This window comes from Pseudopipra pipra, chromosome 6 (assembly GCF_036250125.1).
Source record: "Pseudopipra pipra isolate bDixPip1 chromosome 6, bDixPip1.hap1, whole genome shotgun sequence".
Lineage (NCBI taxonomy): Eukaryota > Metazoa > Chordata > Aves > Passeriformes > Pipridae > Pseudopipra > Pseudopipra pipra.
Genome location: NC_087554.1, coordinates 37,231,414 through 37,242,503, shown reverse-complemented (window position 1 = coordinate 37,242,503; position 11,090 = coordinate 37,231,414). Strand labels below are relative to the sequence as shown.

Here is an 11,090-nt window from a genome sequence, read left to right as displayed (position 1 = left end):
AGAAGGTTCTAATATACAGCTATAAGACTGCAGTACTAGAACTATGCACTGGGGATCATCTCTGTGGCGTAATTTAAAAGGCAAATAGAAAAGTGCCAGTACCTGACACTGCTATTTTTAATACATTAATAAGCTGGGTTTTTTACAGCTCTGTAATGCTGCATGATTTACCATGAAATATATAGTTACTCTGTTTTTTTCAAGTTCTGCATTTGTCGTGTTGATCTACATCTCATTTATAAACAGTCAGAAGCGAGCTCATCATCAGATCAAACTACTTATACCAAATTATTAGTAAGATGCCGTAGAGGATGTAATATATCCTAACTGACAGACCCCTTGCTAGGCTGCAGTTAGCTCATATGAAGACCTGAAGTCACCCTGTATCTCCATTATTTGAAAATTTTTAAAAAAGAACTTTTCCTCTATTTTTTTGTTTGTTTGTTTTGATAATCTGAGAAATAACTATTCTATGAAATTCCAGGATTTTTTAACTGGTTTTCTACACACTCTCAGTTGTCTAGAGAATTATTTAAAAATGCTCTGTTCATTCACAGGAGTTGACAAGGACAGCATGTAGAATACGACTACTTTGTCCTAGAAGCAATGTACTGAACACTGAACATAATGGCTTGGGAGAAGGAATGCTAGTAGCTAAAAATTTCTTCAGTTCAGTGAATTTTCATTAGTAGTCTTGTCAAAGGAAGATAGGTTAGAGTGGGAGAGGGCTCAGGTGTAGAAATTCTGTAAATCAACTGTGGTTGATTAAAACAGCAGAGGGTAAGTAACCTTTTTTAATGACATGTAATATTTATACTTCCTTTAGGAGACCACTCTGTTTGCCAAGTTTACTCATTCAAAATAATCTTTGGGTAATTTCACCAGTGAATGTTTTCATAATTCAAATTTTAGCTCTGAAAGCTCAGTTTACTATAGTGCTCATCCTTTGCTCAGTGTCATAGGTGTTATGGCTGTGTAGACTATGACTGATAATCAGATCAAACTTGAGTTGAACCCCAATCCTTGTGCTTATGGAATTATGTTTATTTCTGTCAGTAACTGATATTTTTCTCGTAGTTGTTCAAAATTTATTGATAGCTTTCCAAATTATTAATTGGGAAGTGTTATGTATTTGACTTTACTAGAATAGAGCAGTATTTATGACATTTTTGTTGCCCTGTCATGGAAACTCTGGAGATGAATAGTGGGCCTCCTTCCTGAGGTCCACCATATTGCTTGAATATAACAAGTATTATTGTAAAAATAGAAATAAAAATTAACCTTTTTTGATGTCCAAATTCCCTCAAAGCCCCAAACCTTCAAAATGTTAAAATCACTTTTCTCTGTAGTTCCTTTGATTCTGATCACTGTAGACTTAATTTTCATTTCAATGACCCTGAATAAACATGTGGAAGCCTCCCGACTACTGCTTTCCACTTCTCTCAGACTTCTCAGGCATACTTATATTTTAGTTGTTATATAAACAAGAATATCCAAAATTACTTCATCTGGATTAAATGCTTTTGAAAAATTACAGTTATGGCCCTGGGGACTTGACCTGTTGTTTGGTGTTGTTCTGTTTTGTTTTATGGAATAAGGTAGATCGGGGAGTGGCAGTGTAAATTTCTTCATGCCATGCTGTCACTTTGATTCAATTGTACATTGTGTGGGGTCTGAGTAAGCAGAACATATTCTGAAGTCTGAGTCTTTATATTGTCTCAGAGGGCTGCAAATGTGGTTACTTGTAATGACTGAGGTGGTGGCTGTAGTGATACGACTACCCCCTCTAAGTCATAAAAAAGAAAAATACAGTTTTGTTTCATTAATTTAATTTCATTTCATTTCATCATATCAGTCACCATTAGTCTACTGGTGATTTGAGGCAAAGCCATGCACGGAGAAAGATTGTCTCCCTCATCCTTGTTCTCTGGGGGACAACTCTGTTGGGGAAGCTGAGGTTCTTGTCCACATTCTGGCACTAGTCAAAATTGTCTAATTTCCCTCTCTCAGCTTCCCAAGCTAAGTGTATGAAAAATGATGTTGAATTTCTTTGCAGAATATCTTGGGCACTGGTTTTGGAAGAGATGTGGGCATTACTACCCATTGATTTTCTGGATTATTGTTATCTGTTGTTGTTTCTTGGCTTGTAACAAATTAAAACTAAAATTTGGAATTTAGTTCTCTACTGAAGCAGAGTTGCAAGTGAAAATTACAGAAAATTACCACTAGATGGAGTCAATGATTTTCTAAATTATTCTTCATAGCTCGATGTAATAGAGCTGCAAAATGATTATGATCACTGAGTTAAGTGGAATATGATAATTTATGTAGCTCCCCTGTATCTTGTTATAATTGCATTACCTGTTCTTTGAGCTTTAAAATTCTATGATTTTTCACCTCATCTAAAAGGATTTTTTACAATTTGATGCTGAATAGCAATATTTGAATAGAATTCTTTATGAGACTTACAACATCCTGTATCAGTGCTCACTTTCCCTATTCATGTATCCAAGTTGTTCTTATGATTCTCTTCAGCCTTGTCATTTCAAAGGGTAAGTTCAATTCTAATGTTTTCATCCTTTTCATTAATTAGAAATTGATAAATAGGGTGAATTGCCAGACTTATAGTTTTTAGTTCATGTTTAAATAAAAATACTGTTATGCACTCTTCTGAAAAGCAACTTGGATGTCATCAATCATGAAATCCCATTTGTTAGGAGTAAATTGTGCTAAATTTACAAGCACAAAGATTCCTCTGTCAGGTCTGCAAAGTTCACCTTAGACCAGGATTATTGTAAAAATTTTTTCATGTTGCATTACTTAGTATAGTCTAGCTTCTGTAAAATAAAACTTTTTTTCACTAAAGAATTGTCCAGATATGCCAGCTTTCTTCCAATGGGCCACTTCTGAGTATGTCTCTTCTGAAGTTGTGCAGAATATACAACCATTCTCAGCTTCATTTTCTGAGGATTTGGCCCTGCAAATAGACCCAATGGGGTTATCTTTTGTACAAAATGAAAAAAGAAGATAGGGTTTCCTTTCAATAACATTGCTTTTCTTGGACTACAAGTACTAGGCAGATTTTTGGTAATTTGTTGAAGAAACCGCTTCATTTCTGGCAAAACAAGTACGTGGCAGTACTTAAAAGGAACTCTCACCTTTTAGTGAATATGATCACTAGGTCATAACTCTTTAATACAGCTTTTACCCGACTTTGTTTCTTCTTACAATAGCAACAAAAAACCCAAATAAAAATAAAAAGCTCATCTTACATTTAATGTTTCTTTTACTAGGCACATTAGTTAATGCCTTCAGTATATTGCTTTTACTCAGCTTTCTAGAATATTAATTTATACCAATAAAGGAAATAGTAATGATACTGAAAATAGAAGATAAAAATTTTTTATATGCATACTATATAGTAAAAAACCACACAAACAGAAAAGTATTATTTAAATACTATAGAAAAAACGATGGGAAAAGTATAATTTGAAAATCTATTGTTGGCTGTAAATAATAAAAATTATAACTATTTAAAGAAAGCAGATGATTTGCATTGTATTTTTGATTACCCTTATCATAAAATGATATTGAAAAGAGATTAAAAGTTTTAGGTGAATCCCTTACTTGTTTGCTTTTCATCATCTTGTGTTTAGTGAAAAAGATAAAATTGATGAGGAAGAAAAGGAAAACAGACTTTTTTGATCCAGAAGCCTGTGCTTTGTTAAATATCTAAAATGTGAGCTCTATTATTCCTTTATTGTATTACTGTAGAACACAAATAGTCATATTCAAACCTATCTATAGGTAGCTTTTTCTATTCAGGTTGCTGAAAACCAGACTGAGAATTTATCTAAATTCTGTTAATTATTTTTCATAGAATCATAGAATATCCTTAGTTGCAAGGGACCACAAGGATCATCAAATCCAAGTCCTGACACTGCACAAGACACCCCAAGAATCACACCATGTTCCTGAGCGTGTTGTCCAAATGCTTCTTGAACTCTGTCAGGCTTGGTGCTGTGACCACTTCCCTGGGGAGCCTGTTCCAGCAATCAGCCATCCTCTGGGTGAAGAACCTCTTCCTATTATCCAGCCTGAAGCTTTCCTGAAACGGCTTCATTCCATTCCCTCAAGTCCTGTCACTGGTCATCACAGAGAAGAGATCAGTGTCTGCCCCTCCTCTTCCCCTCACAAGGAAGTTGTAGACTGCAGTCTCTTCTTCAGGCTGAACAAGCCAAGTGACCTCAGCCATTCCTTACATGGCTTCCCCTCTAGACCCTTCCCCATCTTCATAGCCCTCCTTTGGACATTCTCTAATAGCTTTATAACCTTCTTATATTTCAGTGCCCAAAACTGCATACAATACTCAAGGTGAGCAGAGTAGAGTGGACAATTACCTCAATCAGGATGCTGTGCCTGATGCACCCCAGGACACAGTTGTCTCTTTTGGCTGCCAGGGCACACTGGTGACTGATATTTGTTTTTGGTTAAGTATTGTCCGAAAAACAATTATTTCGCAGACTAGAGTCAGGTTCCTTGATTAAAACTACTGCTGCAGGGCCATAGGTTTAAAAATACACAGTACAATTACTTTCATACACAATGAGATAGCTAAAACTTTAATAGTTTGTTGTATCTTTTCAAATCTAAAGAAATGGCTTTATACAACAATTGCATTGAATAAAGACCACACACTAACAAATGAAACGGAACACACTATACATGCTTAATTTTGTAAAGTTTACAAAGATTATTTTTAAAACATCCGTAGGCTCACAGTCAGTTTTATTGTGCATCTGATGATATAGTCATCTCTTGGAATAGTTTGTTTGATTATCTAATCAATTTCAGAATTATACTGCATGGATTTGACATGTTTGTTTTATGCATTCATAGCTGTTATCAAGAACTTTAATGGCTTACTAACCCCCACCTGTGAATAAAGCTTTTTCTTTTGTTAAACTGGAAGGATGTGGCAGAATAGAAGCAAGAAGGGTTTTTACACCTCCTCTTGTCAGTCTGAATGATTCACTAGTCATGGTAGGCTCTATGCTCTATATCAATACAATTAAATAATCAGTACCTGTAAGTTAAATCACTTCTCACACCCACTAGTAAAAATATGACATTAAAGCTATTCCCACTATAGTTTTTTCTCTTTTCATTGAAAGTAGCTGCATATAGTTTAGAGACTACAGCTACAAGACATAAAAAGTTATGTAAAACTTCTTTTCTGTAGGTAATAAACTAAACAGAAGAAAAGATACATTTCTGTAGAAGTGCGGTACGTAATTTTTATACGGACAAGACACTGAGAGATGGTAAAGTATCTTTTGTTCATTAATTGTAGGCCTTGTAAATGTCATTAGGATCCTAGACAAACAGTATTTTTGACTTGAGAATTAACTGGGATGCAGTAGTTATAAAATGAACAGATAAAACATTTTTTTTAAAAAGTGAAGTATTGGTTTAGAACTTAAACTCATTCAGTAGGAAGAAAGTGCTTATTTTTACTATGAGTTACGTGGCTAAATCTAATAACCTGCATTGGGTCTTGGCAGCTTAAAAGTTCTGCTAATTCCATGTAAAACCTATGGTCCCTGTATTAGATTTCCATTAGAAACACAGGTTCGCAGAGTTTTTTATCTAAAATGAAGTTGTTTCTAATGTGGTTGCTATAATGTAAAAAATATCATTATGATTAATAAGATTTAGTGTCTCTGGACTTGTGACTTTCTTAATCTACTCTCAGCTATATTCAGGCACCATGAGAAGTTCAGCTCATTGTCTTTTTAATTCGATTTTAATAGTGGCTTAAAGAAACAGTGAGAAAACAATAAGGTTAATCTCTTTAGGTTTATATTCTACAATGATTTCTGCTCTAGTGGTTGCTCTAGCTCCCCAACCTTGGGCTGTCTACATCTTAGAAATGCAGATAAAAGATAACTCCTATCTTTTGTTGTGCTTGAGTAGTGACTACCTAAAAAATGTAGTTGAGCCCTTTTTGGCACCATTGGCACTGGCTTACAAAATTAAGCATTTCAGGGAAGCTCTAGGCATGAAATTTAGATGCTCAGTCTAGACAGATAGTACAATCAAGCATTAGTATTTTGACACTGCAAGTGGCATTCAACATGCATGAAATATATATTGTACATTGTCTTTTGGTGACTTATGTTGTCATTTTAATGTAGGGATGGTAATGAAAACTTTGAATTGATGCACCTGACCATTAGTGAGGAAAAGCTAGAAGAGGAAGAACTTCAAGGGGTTTTTTTGTGGGTTTTCTGTAGGAAGGTTTCATTTTGCCTTATAAAGTATTGTATATAGCCCTGACACTCTAGAACCTTTTTAGTATGAGAAAATATTTAAGTCTTCTTTAGGGAAACAATTAAGTTTTCAGCTTTTAGACTTTCTGTCCTTTTGGCATGTTTAGACTGAGCACAAATGTCTAATTAAAGATGAGTTTCTGGCTCATATTGCAGTTTCTCAGGCAGGGAAAATGTTATATGAAGAAGTTACAGGGCAAAGCAAGAAATTTTGAGGAATACATCTTGACAAACTTATTTTGTTGGCTTGCAGTGAAATGGACTGCAGACTTCATGTCCTGAAGTCCGAAAATAAATGTAATAATTTAGCGCAGTTACCTATGAAACTTGAGGAATACAGTATTTGATAGTATAATGCAATGCCATTTTAGAATGCAAATATGTCTTCATTATTGATAGAGTCGTAGGAATAGGAGTGACCACACTGGAGGTTTTTGGGACAGACAGCATTGTTAGTATTGATGCATTATAGGAGGTGTACTTGGGCTGCAGGAAGCTTTTTTTCTTTTTTGGATGGACACCTAAAGCAAAAGCAGAAGTTTGTGCTGATATTAAAACTGGCATTTTTATTAAGAGTTTACAGCTAATCTTAAATGCATAGGCAGAGTTATTTTATCTACTAGATTACTGCTGGAGAATGTCTCAGAGTAGCCAGATAGTGCAGCACTCATTAGTCCAAGACTGCAAAGAGCCCCTCCTGCCCTGATCCCTCACATTTTCTGAAGCACAATTCTGTTATGTGTATTCTAGCAAGGTACAGGAGCCAACTACCTGCATTCATAATGCTTTCTGAGACTCTTTTAGGGACCAAATCACTCATATGCATGCTGAAGGTCTTTAATATGCCCTGAGTCCTGTGACATACCATGGAAATACGGGTATGCTGAAGTGACCTTTGTTCCCCTATAAATGTGGTGTTGTTCCATAGTGGAGTTCAGTGCAGGGATGGTAGAAAGGACCAGAGAAGAGGAAAATGCACAGAATTTTCGTTCATGTCTATCACTAAAGATATCTGGTGGTATTTCAGAGTTCTCTCAGCTGAGTTTATAACCTGTGCTTCTAGACTGGCAGGGAGATTCACAGGTGTTTTATGTCAGCTGCTATGGACTGACCATACAAATTGGGATAAAATGGCTTGTGATGAGCAGACTCATGCCAAAATGAGGGATGGCCTGTGATGCCACAGATAAGGCTGATTCCCACAGCTGAAAGCTGCTTCTGCCTTTTTTTTTTTCCCCTTTTCTTTTGCTTTTCCCAAAATTGATGCTGATGCTCAGCTACCCTTTGACACACCCTGGGAGAAGGCAGGAAAAAGAGATATGCCTGGTTTGTCAGCTATTATCTTGCAGAGTGGCTTAACAGGTACAAATGGTGTTTGAAATATGTGCAATTAACCACGACTAATGAAGTCTGTGTGTTTGGGTAGGGGTGTTAGATATGAGCGACTGTTAAAACAGGTTATGTGGAAATGCTGGCAAGAATGTGCTGGAGTGGAGGCTCTGGAGGGTCGGGGCAGGGGTCACACTGCCTCTCGAAGGCAGAGGCTGTAGGAGGTATGGGTTGCAGCTACTGTGAGCCATTGTCGTGGGTTTACTAGCCCCCTGCAACTGAAGATGGAGCCCCGAGCGGCAGCAGTGCATGGCATGGAGCGTGCCCAGGGCGGAGTGGAGAGGAGAAGCACAGCCAGCACAGCTACCACAGCCACTCAAATTTGTAACTCAGAGAGAGATAGAGAGAGAAGCCATGCTGAGCAGGTTTATTCTGAGTGGGACTCTGGTGAAAACTATCAGGGTATAAAGACTGAGATGAACCCCAGAACCTGTGACCGGGGGAGGTATGGACCCGACTTGGAGGGGTCCCCCGAGAATTTATTCCCCTGGGAGGGACCCCACGTAGCAGGGAAAAGACTCAGAGCTTTAACTCTCCGTGATATGTGGTGAAGATCATGGTGAAGGGAGTTGTCCCCTCACAGCCCATGAAAGACCATTGGGGGGGTGCAGAGACCCCCCGCACCCTGATGAAGAGAGACTTTAGCTATTGCCCTGAGACTTTTTCCTCCTTCATTGATGCAGGGGGCCAAGGGGTGGTTAAAAGTGTGTTTAATACTGTGTATTTTATTACTTTTTAGTTTCTATTCTGTTAGCAATAAATTTTAATATTATTCCTCACATCGAATCTGTCTTGCCTGTTGTGAACCTCTCTCACCTTTTAGCAATTTTTTAGGGATTTGAATCCAGCCACAGTAAACTCATGACAGCCATTCAGGCCACGCATAAAAGTTTGGCAAGCTTGCATCCAGGCCTGAACATACAGTATTCTTTCGTTTGTGACAATACTTTGCTCTGCACCGATGCCGTGCATCTCCCCAGCCCGTATGTTACAGCTGTGGCAGCATGGGTGGCCCAGGGAATCAGTCCTAACAACACAAAACAGGCAAGATAATGGACTGTAACTGCTGAATTTTGTGAATGCTGAGGAAATGGCAGTGGGTATCTGTTTCCTTTACCTGGGTAGATGTCTGTAATATCGCATTTCCCAGAGTGGCTTAAATTGAACTTTGGTCTTGGGACAGTTTTTTAAACATTTTATTGTGATTTTTCCAGCCTTAATTTAAGCGACATTTACATCAGTAAGTGACTCGTATCAATAATTAGATCCTTACTCACACAGCTTAGTGAGCACTCTGCTTATAATATTTAAGTTAGCTATTTCCTTTCTGAGACAGAAAAAGTACTGTGAATAGTTCTGCTGTGCAATTTGTGATTCTGGTGTGTAGATATTTGAAGTAATTCTTCCCATTTCTTTATTTTTCCTTATGATTGCCAAACTCGAGGAATGTTCTTATATGTTTGAGCCATAATTTGTATGTATTTCTTTGTGTTCTTATTCTATTAAACTGTTTATTCAACATTTAATATAAGCAGAAGGATACAAATGAAGTTGTTAGCTGGAGTGCTGACTGATTGGTTTTCTGAGAGAAGGACATTGATAGTATGGTTTTAAGATACACAACACTGGTGATATTTATGAACACATGGTAGGTGTATATAAATGAGTATGTTTGTGGCATTTTATTGAAGAATCTGAGGTGGGTTGTCATGGAGATAAAAAGCTTCAGAATACTATTCATTGGTATTAGTTGTGTTTGCTGGGCATAAAGGTATTCATTCTGCTACTCTGAAACTTTCGTTGTAAAAACAGCTACACTTCTACCTGTTTTGCAAAGGCTATTCTAGCAGGATAAGTAAATAAACACCTGATGAGCACACTAAAGTTGAAGAAAATAAACTGTGTTCTATTTTTGATTAACATCACAATTTTAGTTTTGAAGCCATTAAGAGACTTGTCTTTTAACTGTGTAGTGTTTTCAGGCTATTTATAAGGTAGCAGAAAATTGTCAACTTCTTCAAACCTCCCTACCACCCACCAAGAAAAAAATAAGGTTCTGGTCACTGGTAAATGAAAGTATTTTCTTTAGATGGAACTGTTATAGACATGAAAAGCATATTTTGCTGGTATATGCTTTTACAGTAGTATATACACTTTCAGATTTCTCTGTATGAAAAGCTAGGAACTTTGTGGTGCTCTTTCCTTAAGTAATGAGAAAAAACACTTATGCACCAGTTAACCTGTGTAAAGCATTGGTTTCTGCATGAGGTCATTGATATGTTGCTATTAGTATGGTTGTTTTTTTAACCAATAAATCAATGAAAATGCTGCAACAAATGCTGCATACATAACATCACACACACTCTGAATGAGTAATACAGTTTTCATAACAGACTTGAAGTGATGACTGTTAACTAGAATTATATATATTTATATTTAAACTGACACTACAGAATTCTTTTGACTCTTAACAGATCTGTGGAATATTTAAATGGAGTAATTGTAGTTACCAGGCCTCCTGGGATTAACCTGCTGGAAAGAAAGTGACATTTTGCAAAGAGAAAAATGAATTTATAATGTGGAAAAAAAAGCTAAAAATGAGGTTATGGTGAGCCTGTTTATAACCATTCAGGAGGAAAATATGTTTATATCAAGTCACTAATACAGTGTAGCAGTATACTTCACTTACACTTAATTATAGAGGGGCTCTGCATATAACTTATTGGGTCCTATGTTTCCTGAAATAGAATAAGCCATACTGAAAGGAAACTTAAGTGTTATTTTATTTTGGGCAAATTAATGTTTAAGAGTTGATTCTCTGCTATTTGTAATTTCACCAGGAATAACTTTACTAAATTCAACATACTCTATACTAATAAAGGAAAAAGCCATCCAAAAGAGAACAATAGCAACCTCTCCCTCTGTGGCACAAACTACTTTAAATAAATCACACCCTTTCACTTATAAGAGAGACCGATTCTGTCAGACATACTCAGATTTTCAATTAGAGTAGTTTTTTCAATGGCAAACACTGCCTGCTGAGCTCTCCTGAACTGAATAGAATCACAGAGTCACAACATAATTTAGGTTGGAAGAGAACTTTTGAGGTCATCTGGCCCCACTCAAAGCAGGATCAACTTAATTAGGTTACTCAGTACCTTGCCTGATTGAGTTTTGAGTGATGGCGATGCCACAACTTCTCTGGGAAACCTGTTCCACTGTTTGACTATGATGAAAATATTTTTCCTACTATCTAGTTGGAATTTCCCGTGTTACAATTTGTACTCACCAACTCTCATCCTATAATTGTGTCCACTAGAAGGACTTAGGCTCTGTTCTTCCATACCCTCCTAGTAAGTAGTTGAAGAC

The 11,090-nt window shown here is 36.7% G+C and overlaps 1 long non-coding RNA gene across 1 annotated transcript; it reads left to right on the top strand.

The window, feature by feature from the left end:
- Positions 1 to 3,199: 3,199 nt before the first annotated feature.
- Positions 3,200 to 8,500, top strand: LOC135415968 (uncharacterized). The gene is made up of 2 exons (XR_010431373.1): positions 3,200 to 7,694; positions 7,930 to 8,500. It is a non-coding gene; the product is annotated as an uncharacterized LOC135415968 (long non-coding RNA).
- The last annotated feature ends 2,590 nt before the right edge of the window (positions 8,501 to 11,090 follow it).